At 38.8% G+C, this 22173-nt stretch overlaps 2 long non-coding RNA genes across 2 annotated transcripts in view; one reads left to right on the top strand and one right to left on the bottom strand.

Annotated features, from left to right (window-relative positions):
• The window catches only part of LOC137202265 (uncharacterized), a 359901-nt gene that overhangs the window by 206900 nt on the left and 130828 nt on the right, over positions 1-22173 (top strand). The gene's annotated exons all lie outside the window — the stretch shown is intronic.
• LOC137202985 (uncharacterized) overlaps positions 1-22173 on the bottom strand; it is a 56016-nt gene that overhangs the window by 26817 nt on the left and 7026 nt on the right. The window contains exon 2 of the long non-coding RNA XR_010932830.1: positions 1353-1549. This is a non-coding gene — a long non-coding RNA (uncharacterized lncRNA). The remainder of the gene's footprint in view (positions 1-1352; positions 1550-22173) is intronic.

Genomic DNA, 22173 nt, shown 5'->3' with positions numbered 1-22173 from the left:
TTTATCTTCTTCCTTCAACTTCTCTATCTGCCTCTTTGAGATTATAAAAATCAGCAGATTCCATTGGGGGAATAAGTGTTTTGAAGAAGTAATCCACTGATCATTTCTTCTGACTTGACATGTTTAGCTAGACAAAATCAATACTTCTTAGAGTGGCAATGGCTTTGTAAAAAACTAACACAACTGGGTGACATGAAGCATAAGGGGATAAAAGAATCCTGTAGACAAAGTCCCTCTTTATTCCTTACCCTATCTTTGTTTAAAAATCATATGTGTATGGATATATTGGATATATTAAGTTACCAAATTTATGGAGGTCAGGGCAAAAAAGAATTCTTTTTTTTTTTTTCCAATGCATTTACTTGCCAACCAAGCTGCCTTAAGTGGCACACACGAAAACAAACAATCTTAGTTTTAAACCAAGCAGAAGAGATTGAAAATATAACTCTGTTAAACATCAAAAGTCCCATCCATGTTTTAAAGAAGTTGCTTATTTTAGCATATTTAGGAAACAGTGCCCCTGCTTAACACATTTACATTACATCAGCTCACAGGCTTTATTCCCTGCTATTCAAAGAGTACAGTATTTCAACTGGAGAACTCGAAACAAACACAAACAAAGGCTTTCAAAAATGTTTAATCCCTTCAGAGAAAACATTAAGGGACAATCACTTCTTCATTTTGATTGTCACCTGGATTCAAAACTGTGCAACCAGAGATGGTTTCAGACGGACAGATGGCCCTGGCAGTTAAGAGGGATGGGGGTGGGAAAAGGAATAAATGAATACTCTGTTTTCTGTATAAGCAAATAAAAGAGAAGAGGAAACGAAAGAAATGAGCCAGCCACAGTTGAATCAGAGAGTCCCTCTAAACATACCTTGACTTTCCTATAAGAGATCTACTGTCCCATGAGCCAGTTCAGCATCAGCCCAGATGCAGATACTCCTGCCGCTGAACCTAAGAATGCTTGCCTCTCAGAGATTAACACTGCCTGTTTGCCTGATTCACACAGAGGTTGCTGAAACTTGAAAATGCTGTGTGCGATAACCAGTAATGGAATGCTGACCCAGTCAGGGGACTTGAATCTCCCTCCTTTTATTGGAGTGAATTGCAGCATTTGGTCAAGTGAACAAGGCATGCAAAGACCCCGCTTCCCCACGCGCTGTGGGGAACTGAGCCTGGGGGGAGGGGGGGTTGAGATGACGTCGACATTGGTGGTGGGGAAAATACATTTGAATGCTGGCTGCTGAATGGTGCTGGGCACCATAGCTTTTGTTTACTTCATCTTCCATGTGAAGATCGCAGCTGTTTTCTTTCAGTAAAAAAAGGAGTAGAAGAATGGAGCAACCTACCTCACATTTTTCCCCTCCTCCAAATGTTCCTGGAGCCCAACAGCTGTCTTTGCAAAATCCTGCCACTCAGGATTGGAATGGCTGTACATAATCAAGAATGGAGTGGTGAAGCTGAGATTGTTGGCTGGCTCCAGGCGGCAGGTGGGAAGGAACTGTTCTCTTAATGGGCTCACATGGTCGGCTCCTGCGGGGATTGACTCAAAAAAAGGAAAAAAAAGTATTTAAAGGAGGCGATGAAGGAAAGTTGAATACACTCGTCTTGTATTTCATACTTATAGATCTGAATGGCTGAGAAGCATGAATTTACTGGTTGTTAGAGCTGGAAGGGATTTGAAAGGTCCTCTTGTCTAGGAGTTTTCAAATTATTTTTAGCAGCAGATTTTTTTTTTTTTTTTTTTTTTTTTTTTTTTTTTTTGCCCAAACACATCTTGGACCAGGAGCATCATGTCATAAATGAAAATACCTACATAGAACAAACAGGAGCATCAGTGGTGGAAAAGTGGTGAAGTATAAGGAAAGCAGCTCCGGTAACAAATGATGTCAGTGCTGGGAACACAGTAGGAGTGGTGGGGACTGTGGCAAACTGGATGCCCGGAGGAGGCAACTGCTGTTCCCTTCAAGTATATTGTCATCTTTGCCAGGTGGGGATTCATTCATCCTTTCATTCCTTGAACAAATACTTATTACGTGCTTACTACATGCCAGGCACAGTTTTAAGCACATATAAAATAGACAAGGTCCCTGCTTTCTTAGTGCTTATACTCTAGGGAAGCAGACAGCAGAAAAAAAGGGAATACATAAAAACATACATATTTGTAAGTAGTGATAAATGCCAAGAAAAGTGAAACAGGGTAGGAGATAGGGAGTAACTGGAAAAGGAGGTATTAGAGAGAACTGTCCAGGAGGGACTATTTTTGTGCTACTTGGTTTATTTTATTTTATTTGTGCTACTTGTTTTTTATTTTATTGGAGTAAGGTTGATTTACAATGTTGCGTTAGTTTCTACCGTACAGCAAAGTGAATCAGTTTTACATATACATATATTCGCTCTTTTTAAGATTCTTTTCCCATATAGGCCATTACAGAGTACTGAGTAGAGTTCCCTGTGCTGTACAGTAGCAGGAGGCACTGTTAAGGGAGTACATGATAGCAGAGAATTAAATGATGGGAAGGAATGAACTGTGCGCAGATCTGGAGGTGGGGTGGGAGTGGGGGTGAAGTTGGGGTGATGAACATTCTAGGGAGTGGAAAAGAGAGTGTGAACATCCTGAGGCAGGCTTTGCTGTTCCCTACCACACCCACTAACTGAGCACAGTTTGGAATTCTATGCCAGTTCAATCTTTTCTGTTTACACTGGATAGACCAGAGAGGTGAAGATGCTTGTCCAAGGCCACACAGGAATGTGCTGGGACTGGAACTGAGGTCTTGCAACTTCCACCCAGTCCAGTGCCCTTTTTCTTAAAAAATGTGTTCACTCAACATTTTCTCCCATGCCCTAAGCGTGGGGTAGTCTCAATAGACTCTACATGACCAACGCTGGAATGACTAATGAACAGCAACACATATAGTAGCAATTTCCAATTAGAAATTCAAGGAAAACATTTAAATTTTCAGAGTTCTGTCCCAATTCGCCTAGCGAATTTCTACCTCGGGATATAATTCTGTGTTGTTTACAGCCTTATCATCTTTTCTGTGCTTTTTGTGAATATGATGACAGTTTAAGTCATTTACTCTTATCCAATGGATTAAATCCTACAGCAAGAGAGGAGTCTGGAATATAGAAAAAAAATCCAAGTTGCTAGTAAAGAGAACAAAAAATATCAGCTAAGTCTGACCAATTTCATTGAGGCATACTGGCTCAAATGAACCAGTTATCTCACATTCTTAGTTCATTTTCCACTCAAACGTTAGGTTAGCCAGGAGATGAAATAACAGTCTTTGATTATCTCTGGGTTCAAAGAACAGAATAAAACAGATTGCTTCTGCTCAGTCAACCAAGTTCTTGCTTTCCAGTCACCCTGACATCAACTTCAGGTGGAAAAAGAATATTACATATCAGAATGGATAAAACTTGATGCCCGGGGTAGACCCCTCTTCCTCACCCTTTCCTTTCCACATGGGCTATACCCAGAACCAAGGCTAGACTTTGCCTGTTTTGCCTGTTTTTTTTATATATATATATATATATATATATATATATATATATATTTATTTGTTGTTGTTGTTGTTGTTGTATGCGGGCCTCTCACCGTTGTGGCCTCTCCCGTTGTGGAGCACAGGCTCTGGACGCACAGGCTCAGCGGCCGTGGCGGGCCTAGCCGCTCTGCAGCATGTGGAATCTTCCCGGACCGGGGCACGAACCCGTGTCCCCTGCATTGGCTGGCGGACTCGCAACCACTGTGCCACCAGGGAAGCCCAATATATATTTTTTTTAATTCAGGTATAGTTGCTTTACAATGTTGTGCTAGCTTCTGCTGCACAGCAAAGTGAACCAGCTATATAGACTTTGCCTGTTTTGAAGGAACTTGACTTACAGACTGGCTCCAAGACAAAAATGCATATTCATCTTCTGGAACAGGGCAAAATATTCTCTGATAGTAACAACCTACAGGTCCTCTTTTCTCATTTCTTAAATACAATAAAATTTGTCTTTCATTCCCACTGTAGTTTAAAAAAAAAAACACATAAGGGTTGAAGAATCACAGAGGGAAATTTACTCAAAAGAATCTTTTTCTGTGTTTAGTTTTTCTCTCTATTCGGGGGATATGAAAGGTAGAATTATGCCCCCACTCAGTGAAATCTTTTGAAATGTGATTAGACTTTCCCGAATCTTCTAGATAACACTAAAGGAAATCGGTAGAGATCTTCCCAGGCGAAAGGAGTTTGACTAGCTAATGTATCATTCATTTTGTTTAACCAATTAGAAGGTAGTCGGTTGTTAAATATTTGCTATAATTCATCCTTGGGTGTTTCTAGACACTTCAGTGGCATATTTTATTTGTGAATATCAATAACAATGGCAATGCCCAAGGAGGAAGAACAAACTATAAATTACAATTTAGGTTTCTCTTTTATTAAAAGTATAGTGGAAAATTTTCTTGAGATAGACATGGACTATGGGTTGGACATATCTCAGAAACCTGTTTGATTTTGTATCTGTGCTTTGGGCTTATTTCAATTTAATTAAATCTATGAATTATTTAATTAAGAATTTACTCTAATTTAGTGGATATTACAGTGGGGGAGGTAGGGAAATGTGGGTGCAGTTCTTATGGTTGCCAGTAGTCTCCACAGGTATTGGACTAACCCATAAAATAATACAAGTATCATCAACTACTACAAAATTTGTACTACAAACATTCAAAAGGCTAAAATTACTGGAGAAGAAAGAATTCATGGAAAATTAAGGTTGGGCTGGGTCTGAAATCATGGGTAGGATTTGGATCTGTGGAGAGAATTGAAACAGCAGATAGACAAGCAATGACCAAGACGCAAAGCAGCAGTGGGCATGCCCTCTATATGAAGGGCTATGGAGAGGATGCATGATAGATACTGATAAGGCATGTTACATCATGGAGAAACTTGAATCTCAGGGAGAGAATCTTGCCTTGTTTTGAGAGGCACTGGAGAAACGTTGCTGGAGGCTTTGAGAAGATTACACTGACAGTGATATACAGAAAAAAATGGAGGGAGGTAGGATCAAAATTTCAAAAATCACTTGGAAACTTATTATAACATTCCTACGTAAGTGGCCCAAAAATAGTGGTCAGAAAAAGAAAAGAGATCTAAAGAAAAAGAAGATCGTAGAGTGGTGCTTGACTCCATTATACATTTATTCACATGTATGATTTGGATACGTCTCTGCTGTAGCTATAAATATCCAATACTGCCCCTGCCTTCACAGGGCATAAACTCTAGGAGACCATAACCAGGACTGAGTTTGAGACCTATGTGTGGATTTTTAGCAAAGCATTATGTCAAATGACTCTTGCAGAAAGTGAGACAGAGTCCAGAAAAATAATGAAAGCACATTAGAAGTGTTTAGGATGCCCTTAGAGAGCTTGGTCAGCATGTAGGAAAAAGACCAAGGAATAAGATGTGCTTGGTGAGCCTTCATCTCCACCAGCCTCAGCGATGGGTTGAAGGTTTACCACTGAACCTCCAAAGCTCCATTCCAAAATCCCAGTCATCTTTTTGGTATCAAAGTGGTGGGGAAAGCCCTGGAGCAGTGGTCATAAGTCTCCAGATTTGAGTTTTAACTCTGCTACTTGCTTAGTAGTATGATCTTGGGAAGCCAGTCTCATTCAACTTCTTCATGTATAAAATGAGACTAATACCACCTGCCTGGCAAACTCAGAGGGTTGTCAGGAAGATCGAAGGAGAAAATATATATTAATGCCACTAGGGCATAATGATGATGATGAGGGAGTAGAGGAGAATGAAGAACTCTCCTTGGTAACTGTTTGCCTTGTCCTAATTATCAGGGTGTGATATTTTTATTTTATTTTATTTTTAAATTTTTTTTGTGGTACATGGGCCTCTCAGTGTTGTGGCCTTCTCATTGCAGAGCACAGGCTCCGGACGCACAGGCCCAGCGACCATGGCTCACAGGCCTAGCCGCTCCGCGGCATGTGGGATCTTCCCGGACCGGGGCACGAACCCGTGTCCCCTGCATCAGCAGGCGGACTCTCAACCACTGCGCCACCAGGGAAGCCCAGGGTGTGGTATTTTTAAAAGATACATAAGAATCATTCTCATGCTAGGAATTTCAAGTCTTGGTCTAAAAAAAAAAGCATTAATTTAAAGAAGCAAACTGGTCTTTAGTTAAATGTTTTTGTTGGGGAATGCCTTTTTTTTTAGCTCCAAAGGAGAACTTACATGAAACTTCAATATATAAAACAGAGGGGCGTCCCTGGGGCGTCCCTGGTGGCACAGTGGTTGAGAGTCCGCCTGCCGATGCAGGGGACACGGGTTCGTGCCCCGGTCCGGGAAGATCCCACATGCCGCGGAGCGGCTGGGTCCGTGAGCGATGGCCGCTGAGCCTGCGCGTCCGGAGCCTGTGCTCCGCGACGGGAGAGGCCACAGCAGTGGGAGGCCCGCGTACCACACACACAAAAAAAAAAACAGAAAAAAAACAGTGAGACATTTTTAGTATAAAGGTTTTTAAAGCAATTTGTAATATGTACTTATTTTAAAGTCAGTTATTGAGAATAATGAAACTTTTCTGATTAACACAAAATTAGAAATGAGAATTTTATACCCATGTCAACCTCTAATTTTATATTTGTTTTGGTTGCACGGTGTCAAGACAATTCTGATTCACATAGAGAAGTAGTTAAAAATGGTCGTAATTATATTTATCAGCTTACCTTGAATTCACTGCAGAATCTTTAAATAGCAAGAACAGGAAAAGCTTTGCTCTAATATCTGAGCACAAAAAAGCTAACTGACAGCACAAGTTAAGCATAGAGGAGGAAAACATTAAATTTGGTATGCATTGCATGAGTATAAGTTTCTTTTTATTGAAGTGTTTTAAATAGTGAAAAACAGCAGTGTTTGGGTCAAATATTCATGGAAACGTTGAAAGAACTCTCTGGAGCCTTAGGTGTCTACAGAACTGTGTTTGTAGCTGGTCACATGCATTGAGCACAGGATAGTGTTCCAAACACTATTTGTGGTTTATTTGTTAATCCTTACGACCACTGCCTGAAGCAGGTGAAGACCCTGAGACACATAAAGGTCTAGTAATTTTTCATAAAGCACACAGTTGAAAAATAGCTGAGGTAAGATTCAAATCCAGGTTGTTTAACTCCATGGTCTTAAGTCCTGGAGGAGAATGAATTCATGGTCTCGCTATACAACTTAGTAGCCAGCTAATTTCAGTTTCGCATCTACCAAATACGGATCAGTTGTGAGGTTTAGTTATGACACTATCTGAAAACCTTGGCATTTAGTAGGTGTTTAATAGATGTTTGCTGACGTGGAATTTACCCTATGGCTGACTCCCCTTGGCAAAGCCATCTATGTAGTGATCATTTCATACAGGGACTGGCAAACTACAGCTGCAGGTGAAATCCAGCCCATAGCCTGTTCACGTAAGTAAAGTTTATTATAACACTCCTACTCATATTCTTTTATGTGTAGTCCATGTATTTGTGACAGAGACTGTATGACTCACAAAGTCTAAAATACTATCTGGTGCTTTACAGGGAAAGTTTGTCACCCCTGGATCTAATATAATGACTGTATTTTTGTCAGCTCCCCATAATGCAGAACCATCTAAGATAGCAATTCAGGTGTGTGTAGTTGAAGGAGAAGACAAGGATGAGGCCTCACGAATGAGCTTGCGTGAAACCAGAATTTATGAAGTTGTTTGGGGTACAGTAAGTGTTCTCCCTGCTACCACCCTAACACTGCTCAGTCTACTGATACATTTTGGTTTGTATTAAAAAAGTTTTAGCTTATCTTGTACATCATAAAACATGGCCATGTTTATCAGGATTTTTTTTTTAAGTTGGGATTAAGAAACTCAAGCTACTGATGACTCAGAAATGATTTAATACTTTAATGTTTCCAAAATAGAAGAATGATTTTTTTTTTTTAAAGGGCTTCAAATGCTTGGCTTTTCATTTATTTATTTATTTATGGCTTTGTTGGGTCTTCATTTCTGTGCGAGGGCTTTCTCTTGTTGTGGCAAGCGGGGGCCACTCTTCATCACGGTGCGTGGGCCTATCACTATCGCGGCCTCTCTTGTTGCGGAGCACAGGCTCCAGATGCGCAGGCTCAGTAGTTGTGGCTCACGGGCCTAGTTGCTCCGCGGCATGTGGGATCTTTCCAGACCAGGGCTCAAACCCGTGTTCCCTGCATTAGCAGGCAGATTCCCAACCACTGTGCCACCAGGGAAGCCCTAAGAATGATTTTTTTAAAGAAAAATTTGGGGCTATTCTCCATCATGAATGAAAACCGAACAAAAGAAATAGTATTAAATTGGATGTTACTAAGTTAAATAAAGTAACTATTTCCTTTGAGTTTAAATTGTAGTTTATGGAATCTCTTTTCTGTAACTTAAGGAATAAATAATTTGAGGGAGGTAGGGAAATGATACAGGTAGTACATTTCATTCTACCAAGTTGACAGGGCCCTGTTAGTCAAAAAATTTCATCATTATATTTGTTAATATCACATTGATAGTTTGAAGCCTCATCCTCCATTTTGGTAACATATTTGAAATGTATTAGTAAGTGAACATTAACAGAATGGATGCTAAGTTTTATAAGTCCAGTACTTACATCCTTGGTGAACTGTTTCTGTGGGTGATATTTCTCCTACCTATAGAAATATGTGTGCATTTAGGATATAGGGTATGCTATTAAGTTGTAAGCATACAAGGCAACAACTGAAAATTTGAGTAGAAATTCCTGTCATTCATCCATTCAACAAATATATATTGAGTACCAGTGATGTACAGTACTAACCACTGGTTGTAGATGACATGGTAGCAGCCCTGGAGCTAGAGAAGACAGATAAGAAGTAACACCTAAAAAATATATATATAGTTTTTGCAAATTTTATAAGCACTACAAGAAAAATGAACAGGGTGAAGTGACAGAGGATAAAAAATGATAGGAGCCATTTCAAATGGACCGAGGTGGTTTTGGAGGGTGGACAGGAAGAATTATCTGGATGTGCAAAGGCCCTGAAGCACAATGAATTAACTTGAGGGGTTCAGTGAGCTGAAAAGATGACAGCATGGTTGGAAAGAGTGGAAGGAGGTGAGGCTGGAGAATGAACAAAGGGCCTCCTGGGCCACGTCAAAAAAGAGGAACAAGTTAAGGTTTTACATTTTTTTAAATGAAAATATATAGCTTCATTTACTAAAAGAGAGACCAGTTCAAGGAAGCTTGGTCTGGATGAATTTTTGATGGCTCTTTTGAACGACATCATTTCTCATGTATTTATCTTTGAAATCTCCAGCTAAGGGAAAGGTAGTGATTGTGTAATATGACACACCCTTTTGTGGATAATTATATAATGCCACTAGGGTAAAAGCATTTAGAGAGAGGAGGTAATTTTACTCTTTTCAGCCTGGAATTTTTAGTAGATAAAGATAAAACATTTCACGCTGTCTCCAATACATTGCCATCTCTGCAGAGAATCAAATTACTCTCCTTTCTCTCTTTTACAAAAGATTCACGTCTTAATTTATCACATGAAATAAAAACATTTACGTAGACCCTGCAAATTGCATCCCTGAGAAACCACAAAAATCAAAAGAAAGTAATTAAAGCAGGATTAATCAGACATATGTTATATTTTTAACTTTCTAAAAAGCTGCACAGTTTGGCAATTTATGATGCTACAGTTGTGAACTTAATAGGGAATTACAACTTCTGAGATATTAGTGTTTAGCAGATGGTAATTATGACACTAGCACTTAGTACATAGAAGAATATTATCTCAGTAGGTATTCCAGACCACATTAAAATTTAGGGGATTCTTGATAAACTGATAGAATAATGATGATGATAATTATTAGGATGAAAGCCAGTTGTTTTGAGCAGCTGGACAGAAAAGAGAGGTCAAGAATGATGACCCTGTAGAGCGAAGAAGGGAATTTAGCACCTTCTGTGTTGTGGATTACTCTGCCTTGAAGGGCTTGGTTGTGAAACACTAGATGTAGGATGTATCCCCTTAATATCACTAACCATCAAATAGGATCAATACAGAAATGTGAAAGGTAGAGAGTTTCAAGTTCTATAGTTTCCACCCACAATTTCACTGCTAAGTGGAAAGCCTGGGTTGATTACTTAGATTAAATTGCTTTTACTGTTAAACTGTATGGGGAGCAGATTATATGTCCTTTGTAAGTGTGCTCTGCTGGGGGAAGCTGTGTGATATCTTGGAAAGAGCAGAATTAAGAGTCACAAGACTTAATCTCGTTCACAGTAGATTAAATATGACCTTGGACAAGTCACTTAATCTCTTTAGTTGTCAGATTCCTCATCAGTAAAATGAAAACCAGAAAATATTGTCTCTTTTACCTACTTCACTAAATTTTTGAAGTAAAAAACAACAACGACAAAACACTTGGTTATCTGTGAAGCAATGTACTTTTGCATTAATCACTATATCTTGTTTTACAGTAGAGATCAGGAGGTTACTATGTAGTCACTATAGTGTGGTTAATGTTTATGCCGTGTCACACTGAGTCACCCACCACGTTTTTGGGATACAAGGGGCAGATGCACTTTAAGAGATGCTGCACTGTGGGAGAGGTGTTGTGGGTGTACTATGTCTTTCTGGTTTCGTATAAAAGCAACTCTAGCATTCTTCCTTTTGCTTAAGATTCTATGGTGTGATTAGAAGAATAGAATTCTTACAAGGAGAACAAGGCAGCTAGGTAGGCCTCTACCAACTGAGACTTTGTTGTACCCAACTACACACTCTCACTGGTGGTTACAAAAAACTGTAAGTACGACTAACTGCCTACTGGAAATCTTTTTTCATGTCTCACTCAACATGACTGCAACTGAATTTGTTTATCTTCCTTCTCATAATGAATAATAACATCATCATCTCTTTCACTGCCAAACCCAGAAACCTGGGAGTTGTCCTAGGTTTTTCTTCTTGCTCAACTCCCACGTATACACCCAACACCAATCCTGTAGATTCATTTTCCTTAATTTATTGTACAGCTATCCATTCCATTCTATTTGTGTTACCTCTGACTCAATTCTGGTTCTTACGTTTTCACAGCAGAATTACTGTAGTAACTTCCTAACTGGACTCCTCTGTCTAGAACCAGCTCTTATAAATCATCCTCTTCAGTGATGGCTGACTAATTTCCTAACTTAGAGATCTGACCAAATTATTCCCTTGTTAAGAATTTGTTGATGCTCCCTAGAGCTTTTAAGTAACAGTATCTTAGCACGTATGATTTTTATTCTCTAGCCCCAACTCAGTCAAGCCTGATTATCTCACCCCTCTCATTACTCTGTCTATATCATGCTTTTTCATGCTTCTGTACTTTCACACATGTTGCTAACACAGCCAAGAAAATTATCTTCCCCATTATATGCCTGCTAACTGTTATTTTTCAAACTTCAGCTCTATTGCCATCTCTTTCCAGAAGCTGTCCTGATGTCTATTCATTTAAATGTTCCTTCTCTGTGTTCTGAAAGTGCCCTGTGTATATACTGCTACAATATTCATTAGTCCTCAGCAATCCCAATCTTAAGGTTTTCCTGAGTATCCGTAGACGCTAACAGTGACTGGATCATAACCTGGTATTCAGTGTGCTCCTTTTGAATGGATAAATCAGCACAATCTATATATGGTAGCCATGCCAGAGTGAAGATGAAAGCTCTACACCTGACTAGGTTGAATGAAACAAGGGAAGTCAAACTGTAAAGACATTACCTGTGAAGGCATTAGAGTGAAGACTTAAGGAAGCAAAAGGGAACAAACGGAGAAAGAGTGAGAAGCAAGGAGACAAAAAGAAGCTTAGGATAAATCTTACAGTGTTCTAGCCAAGGGTTGATGTGTCCGTTAAGTTACAGCCACATCCTTAAAGTTACAAGATTGCAGCAGACATTATTATGTTTTGCAGTGTTTGAGAGGCAAGGAATAGACAGTCCAAAGGCAAGTAGCATGTTTGAATAACATGCAGGAAGCCAGTTTGGCTGGGGCAGAGTGAGTGACGGTGCCGTGGGATGAATTGTGTCCCCTCAAATTTCATATGTTGAAGCCTTAACCTCCAGTACATGAGAATAGGACTGTGTTTGGAGATAGGGCCTTTTAAGAGATGATTGGACATTAAAGTGGGCCCTAATCCTATCTGACTGGTGTCCTTGTTAAAAGAGGAAAGACCATGTGAGGACACAGTGAGAAGGTAGCCATTTTAAAGCCAAGGAGAGAGACCTCAGAAGAAACCAAACTTGTTGAAACTTTGATCTTGGACTACCAGCCTCCAGAGCTGTGAGAAAACAAACTTCTGTTGTTTAAGTCACCCATTCTGTGGTATTTTATTATGGCAGCCCTAGCAAACTAGTACCAAGGAGAAGAGTAATAGGTAAAGTCAGCAAAATAATAGGAGTTTGGGCCGAGGGAAAGGGGGAGAATTATGTTGTGGGACTTTACAGGTCATTGTAAAGACTTAAGGTTTTATTCTAGTGAAATGGAAAACCAGCAGAGGATTTGGAGCAGGTGAATATTAAGATCTGACTTTTACTTTCATGGAGATTGTGTAGGAGAGAAGGGGTAGAAAATAATCAACAGGGAGAGGACATTTGGAGATGCTTCCTCCCTTCCATTAAACAACTTAAAAAACTAAAGATACAAAGTGAGAAAACAGAAGATCCCAAAGCAACTTGCCCAAGTTGAGAGAGTAATTGTATAGTGGTCCCAGGAATAAGAATCAGGCATCCAGTGCTCTTTACTACTGTGTGCTTGAAGAGAGATACATTTGGCTTCTCGTGTAAAGAACACAAGTTTGATTGCCTAATATTTGGGGGAGGCTGGATGTATCCCTGTGAACAGCTATTAACACTTGAATAAATTATGGTGGCCATGGAACACGCTGTGATACTTTCAGCTGCCCATCCACGTCTCAGTGACTCAAGGACACGTAACTTAAAAGACTGGCAGGAGCAAGTGGAAATTATTCATGGGCTGTAGTCACAGACTGTGTTTCCACAGATGTCCTTCATGGTAGATCATTTCATTGATAGAACAATTTTCAGGGATGATAATAGCAATGGCTGATCTCTAAACTGTTCTCTGACATGCTAGGAGGCGTGCATGCTAGGAATGGGACCTTTTGATTCTAGGTTGATAAAGAATTTGTGAGTGTGTGTTTATACTTATACATGTATACATACATATACATTATGTATACACATATATGTTGTATAAATATAAATTATATATTGTATATGCATATATACAATATATACATATGTATATACATGTAAATATACATATCTATACTATACTGTATATGTGTACCATATCATATATATGTATATATAATAGAAATATCAAGCTTGAAGATAATAAAATATGCTTAATAGTATAAATATGCTCAATTAAATCTGCAGGATGTTGCATAGAGATCTGAGTTTAAATCACAATTCTGACTCTTAACTGACTATATGAACTTGGGAAAGTTATTGAACCTCAGCAAAGTTCAATTTCCTCATCTGAAAAATATAATAATCATGACTAAGTCATAGATTGTGACCAGGTTAGAAAAGATACTTGGGCATAAAGCACTTAAGACAATGCCTGAGTCACAGTATGTGTTCAACTAGGGTAGCTTTCATTATTATTTTTCCTTTTGCTAACTTTGGCTTTAATTTCCTCTACTTTGTCTAGTTTCCTAAGGTAGAAGCTAAGACAACTGATTTATTTTTCTTCTTTTCTAATGGAAACATTTCATGCTATAAACTTCTGTTTAAGCAATGCTTTCATTGCATTCCACAGATTTTGGTATATTGTGTTTTTATTTTCATTCAGATCAAAACGTTTTTAAGATACCTTTTGTGATTTCCTCTTTGATGCATGGGTTAATTTCCAAATATTTGGAGAGTTTTTTAGATATAATTCTGTTATTGAGTTCTAGTTTAATCATCTTATGATCAGAGAACATACTTTATGATCAGAGAACATAATATTACTCCCCTTAAATTTATTGAGAGTTATTTTATAGCTCATAATAATGTCTGTTTTATCTAACTGAATGCATCTGGGCATCTTACTTCACCTGCAAGGAGAATAGGACCTTGGATTTTGCCCTATTGTAAGGGAAGGTGTGTGTGTGTGTGTGTGTGCATGTGCACACTTACAAGTGTACATGCCTGTGTGTACATGAGTGTTAGGCTGATTTGGAAAAAAGTTAAGTGCCAAAAACTATCCAGCAGTAGTCACCAACATATAACCAAAACCTTTGTGGAAATGCCTCACAGGAAGCCCAAACAAATTCAGAGTGTTGATGTCAGATCTTTTCTCAGTGAGCAGAGGAAGAAACATGCAGGAATGTGATGTCTGATACAGAGGAAGGAGTCAGACCCAAGGGAGAAAAAGAGAAGAGAGGTGGACAGCTTTGTGACTTTATCATTAGCTAAAACTGACCAAAGATAGAAAAGGAAACAGAAACATTTGTGTCATGCTTGATTGTGAATGCTTGTTTTATTCCCTTTTATAAAAACACATCTCTTGGGCTTCTCTGGTGGCGCAGTGGTTGGGAGTCCGCCTGCCGATGCAAGGGACACGGGTTCGTGCCCCGGTCCGGGAGGACCCCACGTGCCGCGGAGCAGCTGGGCCCCTGAGCTATGGCCGCTGAGCCTGCGCGTTCGGAGCCTGTGCTCTGCAACGGGAGAGGCCACAACAGTGAGAGGCCCGCGTGCTGCAAAAAAAAAACACATCTCTCTTTTTTTTTTTTTACATATACATGTATCTATTCTTTTTCAAATTCTTTTCCCATTTAGATTGTCACTTAATACGGAGCAGAGTTCCCTGTGATATACAGTAGGTCCTAGATGGTTATCCATTTTAAATATAGCAGTGTGTACATATCAATCCCAAACTCCCTGAACTCCCTAACTATCCCTCCCCTCCACCCTTCCCCCTGGTAGCCATAATTTCATTCTCTAAGTCTGTGAGTCTGTTTCTGTTTGTAAATAAGTTCATTTGTATCATTTTTTTTAAGATTCTGCATATAAGTGATATCATATGATATTTCTCTTTCTCTGTTAAAAAATAATCACATCTCTGTTACAAGGCAACTTCGTGCTTAGGTGATCTGTATATGTGTGTTAAAAAATAGCTTTTCAGTGGCAGAAATCTGAAAACATGGCATAGAGCAGATCTCTTCTAAGAGAATTCTACAGAACAAGGGACTAAGCTAAGCAACCCACTAGAATATAAGGTCTTTTAGGGAAGGGACCATGTCTGATGTATTCAATTAATCCTCAACTCCCATCACTCATGCCTGCATATGGTAGGTGTTCAGCAAATAATTATTGAATGAAAGCCTGAAGTTTGGAGGGTAAAAACATTCAATGGACAAATGAGTGTGAGACTGCAATATCCAACACCCCTTTTTAGATTCACAGTATGTATCAAACTATTAATACATTAAACAAGATGGACTTAATTGATATTTATAGGACATTCCATCCCAAAACAGCACATTACACATTCTTCTCAAGTGCTCATGGACCATTCTCCAGGATAGATCATATCTGGGGTCACAAATCAAGCATCATGTATCTTTTCCAACCACAATGCTATGAGACTAGATATCAATTACAGGAAAAAACCTGTAAAAATACAAACACATGGAGGCTAAACAATACAATATGAAATAACCAAGAGATCACTAAAGAAATCAAGGAGGAAATAAAAAAATAACTAGAGATAAATGACAATGAAAACACAATAATCCACAACCTGTGGGATGCAGCAAAAGCAGATTTAAGAGGGAAGTTTATAGCAATACAATCCTACCTCAAGAAACAAGAAACATCCGAATAAACAACCTAACCATACACCTAAAGCAATTAGAGAAAGAAGAACAAAAAAACCCCAAAGTTAGCAGAAGGAAAGAAATCATCAAGATCAGATCAGAAATAAATGAAAAAGAAAGGAAGGAAATGATAGCAAAGATCAATAAAACTAAAAGCTGGTTCTTTGAGAAGATAAACAAAATTGATAAACCACTGGCCAGACTCCTCAAGAAAAAAAGGGAGAAGACTCAAATCAATAGAATTAGAAATGAAAAAGGAGAAGTAACAATTGACACTACAGAAATACAAAGGATCATGAGAGATTACTATAAGCAACTCTATGCCAATAAAATGGGCAACCTGGAAGAAATGGACAAATTCTTAGAAAAGCACAACCTTCCGAGACTGAACCAGGGAGAAATAGAAAATATAAACAGACCAATCACAAGCACTGAAATTGAGACTGTGATTAAAAATCTTCCAACAAACAAAAGCCCAGGACCAGATGGCTTCACAGGCAAACTCTATCAAACATTTAGAGAAGAGCTAACACTTATCCTTCTCAAACTCTTCCAAAATATAGCAGAGGGAGAAACACTCCCAAATTCATTCTACGAAGCCACCATCACCCTGATACCAAAACCAGACAAAGATGCCACAAAAAAAGAAAACTACAGGCCAATACCACTGATGAACATAGATGCAAAAATCCTCAACAAAATACTAGCAACCAGAATCCAACAGCACATTAAAAGGATCATACACCATGATCAAGTGGGGTTTATCCCAGGAATGCAAGGATTCTTCAATATACACAAATCAATCAATGTGATACACCATATTAACAAATTGAAGGAGAAAAACCATGTGATCATCTCAATAGATGCAGAAAAAGCTTTTGACAAAATTCAACAACCATTTATGATAAAAACCCTCCAGAAAGTAGGCATAGAGGGAACTTACCTCAACATAATAAAGGCCATATATGACAAACCCACAGCCAACATCTTAATGGTGCAAAACTGAAAGCACTTCCTCTGAGATCAGGAACAAGACAAGGTTGCCACTCTCACCACTCTTATTCAACATAGTTTTGGAAGATTTAGCCACAGCAATCAAAGACAAAAAAGTAACAAAAGGAATCCAAATTGGAAAAGAAGAGGTAAAACTGTCACTGTTTGCAGATGACATGATACTATACATAGAGAATCCTAAAGATGCTACCAGAAAACTACTAGAGCTAATCAATGAATTTGGTAAAGTAGCAGGATACAAAATTAATGCACAGAAATCTCTAGCATTCCTATACACTAATGATGAAAAATCTGAAAGAGAAATTAAGGAAACACTCCAATTTACCATTGCAACAAAAAGAATAAAATACCTAGGAAGAAACCTACCTAAGGAGACAAAAGACATGTATGCAGAAAACTATAAGACACTGATGAGAGAAATCAAAGATGATACAAACAGATGGAGAGATATACCATGTTCTTGGATTGGAAGAATCAACATTGTGAAAATGACTGTACTATCCAAAGCAATCTACAGGTTCAGTGCCATCCCTATCACACTACCAACGGCATTTTTCACAGAACTAGAACAAAAAATTTCACAATTTGTATGGAAACACAAAAGACCCCGAATAGCCAAAGCAATCTTGAGAAAGCAGAACAGAGCTGGAGGAATCAGGCTGCCTGACTTCAGACTATACTACAAAGCTGCAGTAATCAAGACAGTATGGTGCTGGCACAAAAACAGACATACAGATCAATGGAACAGGATAGAAAGCCCAGAGATAGACCCACACACATATGGTCACCTTATATTTGATAAAGGAGGCAAGAATATACAATGGAGAAAAGACAGCCATTTCAATAAGTGGTGCTGGGAAAACTGGATAACTACATGTAAAGGAATGAAATTAGAACACTCCGAAACACCATACACAAAAATAAACTCAAAGTGGATTAAAGACCTAAATGTAAAGCCAGACACTATAAACTCTTAGAGGAAAACATAGGCAGAACATTCTATGTCATAAATCACAGCAAGATCCTTTTTAACCCACCTCCTAGAGAAATGGAAATAAAAGCAAAAATAAAGACATGGGACCTAATGAAACTTAAAAGCTTTTGCACAGCAAAGAAACCATAAACAAGAAGAAAAGACAACCCTCAGAATGGGAGAAAATATTTGCAAACGAAGCAACTGACAAAGGATTAATCTCTAAAATATACAAGCAGCTCATAAAGCTCAGTATCGCAAAAACAAACAACCCAATCCAAAAATGGGCAGAAGACCTAAATAGACATTTCTCCAAAAAAGATATACAGATTGCCTACAAATACATGAAAGGATGCTCAACACCACTAATCATTAGAGAAATGCAAATCAAAATTATAATGAGGTATCACCTCACACCAGTCAGAATGGCCATCATCAAGAAATCTGCAAACAGTAAATGCTGGAGAGGGTGTGGAGAAAAGGGAACTCTCTTGCACTGTTGGTGGGAATGTAAATTGATACATCCACTATGGAGTACAGTATGGAGGTTCCTCAAAAAACTAAAAATAGAACTACCATATGACCCAGCAATCCCACTACTGGGCATATACCCAGAGAAAACCATAATTCAAAAAGACAGATGCACCACAATATTCATTGCAGCTCTATTTACAATAGCCAGGACATGGGAGCAACCTAAGTGTCCATTGACAGATGAATGGATAAAGAAGATGTGGCACGTAGATACAATGGGATATTACTCAGTCGTAAAAAGAAACAAATGAAAAAGAAACGAAATTGAGTTATTTTTAGTGAGGTGGATGGACTTGGAGTCTGTCGTACAGAGTGAAGTAAGTCAGAAAGAGAAAAACAAATACCGTATGCTAACACATATATGGAATCTATAAAAAAAGAAATGGTTCCTAAGAACCTAGGGGCAGGACAGGAATAAAGACACAGACATTAATAATGGACTTGAGGACACAGGGAGGGGGAAGGGTAAGCTGGGACGAAGTGAGTGTCATGGACATATATACACTACCAAATGTAAAATAGATAGCTATTGGGAAGCCGCATAGCATAGGGAGATCAGCTCGGTGCTTTGTGTCCACCTAGAGGGGTGAGATAGAGAAGGTGGGAGGGAGATGCAAGAGGGAGGAGATATGGGGATATATGTATAGCTGATTCACTTTGTTATAAAGCAGAAACTAACATACCATTGTAAAGCAATTGTACTCCAATAAAGATGTTAAAAAAATAAATAAAAACATAACCATGTGAGAACTATCAAAATTAAATAAATAATATTGGAATGATACTGTTAAGTAACTCTAAAAAAACTATTAAAGACTATTTGAATACCTACAGCAAGAAAACCTATTTATTTTTTGAGTAAACTAGCTTTTTGCCAGTATCTTTGACCATGGAACTCTTTTTTAGGGACTATCTATTAGCATTCTGCAGAAATGCTGTCACAACCCAGTATATCTTTGAGGTAGCAAAGCTGATATTAAAGATGAGAATTTGAAAAGATGACTGTGACATCACATCTCACCCTTGTTAAATTGAATCTACACCACAAAAATATTTTAAGTGTTCAAGTTAAACTGGTTTATTGTATGAGCTGGACTTGGTAAGTTATACATAGAAAGCAATTTTGCTTCTGCCCCTTCAAACCTGCTATTTTCACTATTCACCCCTAACCCCTAGGTTCCACTAACCAATACAACTCTGGGCAGTTCTCCATCAGCTTTTCTGATTACTGACAGGTAATAAATGAAAAATCTTTTTTTTCAAGGTGGTAAAAAGTCTAATGCAGTAGAAAGTCCAATCCATGTAAATGTTATCTCTGTCTTCTCTCACAGCTGTCACTCAGACTGAAAATCCACAAATAGCGGGAGGGTCCAGGTGGGTTTCCTCACTTTCCCCAGTCAGTATCTTCTCCCCCTTTTCTAGCTGTGATTTCTGGCCTCTCCAGCAATAGGGGAGGTGGGGGAAAGCAAGGCTAAGGTGGAAAGTTGGAATAAGCTTGACCGGTGCCATTACAATCTGCCATTGCAATCCTCTGAGTGTAGTGGAATCCCAATTGAATTTTCTCTCAAGGGGCATTTTGGTGAGTTGTTTTTGAAGACATCTCCCTTTGCCTACATCACAGGGCACCTTTCAGTAACTGTTCTGCTGGCTCTAGTTATGCCTTCTCAGGCCAGCCACTGATGACTTCTTCATTCTCTTGGCTTCTAGTGGTACATCGTCACTAATGTGGTCATGTCACCCTTCCAGGCAGTCTCTTCCAAGATGACCCAATCTGCCTTTCTTGAGCAGATCCTTATTCGCCCCACCAAATTCTGGAAGTGCTTCTTATTCCCAATATAGCTCAGTCCTAGACACGGGAAAAGGGTAGCTCAGGCCACAGTCCCCTGTATTTTCAAGTATGAGTCAGACATCAGTCCCTATGTCTCTTAAAGACTGGAAGACATGTAGTAAGCTCTCCGAGTGGTTGCATTGATGTGCCTCTCTTTTGGTTTGTGTTAAAGAAACACTTCTATCTGGGGTTGAGGGTAGGGATGGGGACACTTACTAAATTGATAACATCCTCCAAAGAATCCTCAGTGCCAACTTCTTTGAAGTTACCCTTGATAGGTTGGAGGTTGCCAATGTGATTACATGGGTAGAACCATTTCTGTAACCTGTTGTGGGGTCTCTTAAGCTACCACCTAGCTTTAGAATGTGGGCTCCTTGACACCAACTCTATTGGGCCTCTTCTGAGACCTCTAGAAAAGAGGAACTTACCATTGCACATGACTTAATATACTCAATCCACACTGATATCTTTTATGAGAAATATAGCAAGAGAAACCGTAGCTGAAATAAGAACTAGCCAGAGATATAACCAGAGACTTAATTATATTTTTTATAATTCATAAGGCCTACAAAATAAGGAAGAAAAAAATGGAAAATATTAGTTTTATGTACCAATTATTAGCTTCATATGGTGAGTTTTACAGCCATTAGAATGTGGACAGAGATTGAATTTCACTTATAAAAGGCTCACTTTTCTCTATCCCCTAGTTCATGGCCATCAGACAACAAATTAATTTCCCCTATAAATACTTATCTGTGCTTAGGCTTGCACTTGTCCTTTGGTTTTTGTTGTGTTTGACCTTTACAACAATACCCTTGTTTGCCCAGAAATCTCGAGTTGTCAGCGCTGGTTCCTAATGAGCTCAAAGATATTAAGGCCACCAGCAATGATGCTAGAGTTAAGAGTCCCAGCTAAAAAAAGAAAAAGTTCATAGTGAATGTCAATTCTCTGACTGATGTTCGGGGATTAACTGTGTATTTTATCAAGTTAAAATTCACACAACTTTCTGAAATTCTTCCACTTTTTTTTATAATACCCTAACACAGTGCCTCTCAATCGGGATTGCATATTAGAATCACTTGTGGAGTATTCAAAAATTCTAATACTCAGACTGCAGCCCACTCTAATTAAATCAGAATTTTTGTGTTGGGGCCCAGGTATGAGTACAACCAAGTTTGAGAGCCACTGCTAACACCTTTTGCCTGATGTGTAGCTTCTGTCCATTCATAGCAGAGCACATAATTAAAATCCCTATGGAACTCTATCCCATCTTTAGGTAGAAGAGTTGGAGAGTACATTGCCTAGGCTGTGAGAAGGTTGGTTTGCCTGCTCAGTGCCTCTTTAAATGTTGATTAGGCTCCACCATTTAAAGTCTAGTTCTTTGTATTTACAAAACAGAAATGGACTCAGAGAATTAACTTCTGGTTATGGGGGATGGTAGGGGGTGGAAGTGTGGAGGGAAGGGATAGTTAGGGAGTTTGGGATTGACATGTACACACTACTATATTTAAAAAGGATAACCAACAAGGACCTACTGTATAGCACAAATAAATAAAGAAAAGAAGGAAAAACAAAAAAAATCCAGTTCTAATGACAAAATTTTTTTTTTACTTTATTTTTGTTAATGTCTTTATTGGAGTATAATTGCTTTATAATGGTGTGTTAGTTTCTGCTGTATAACAAAGTGAATCAGCTATATGTATACATATATCCCCATATCCCCTCCCTCTTGCGTCTCCCTCCCACCCTCCTTATCCCACCCCTCTAGATGGTCACAAAGCACTGAGCTGATCTCCCTGTGCTATGCGCCTGCTTCCCACTGGCTATCCATTTTACATTTGGTACTGTATATATGTCCATGCCACTCTCTCACTTCATCCCAGCTTACCCTTCCCACTCCCTGTGTCCTCAAGTCCGTTCTCTATGTCTGCATCTTTATTCCTGT

This window comes from Pseudorca crassidens, chromosome 11, assembly GCF_039906515.1.
Source record: "Pseudorca crassidens isolate mPseCra1 chromosome 11, mPseCra1.hap1, whole genome shotgun sequence".
Classification (NCBI taxonomy): Eukaryota; Metazoa; Chordata; class Mammalia; order Artiodactyla; family Delphinidae; genus Pseudorca; species Pseudorca crassidens.
This window is presented reverse-complemented; position numbering and strand designations above follow the sequence as displayed.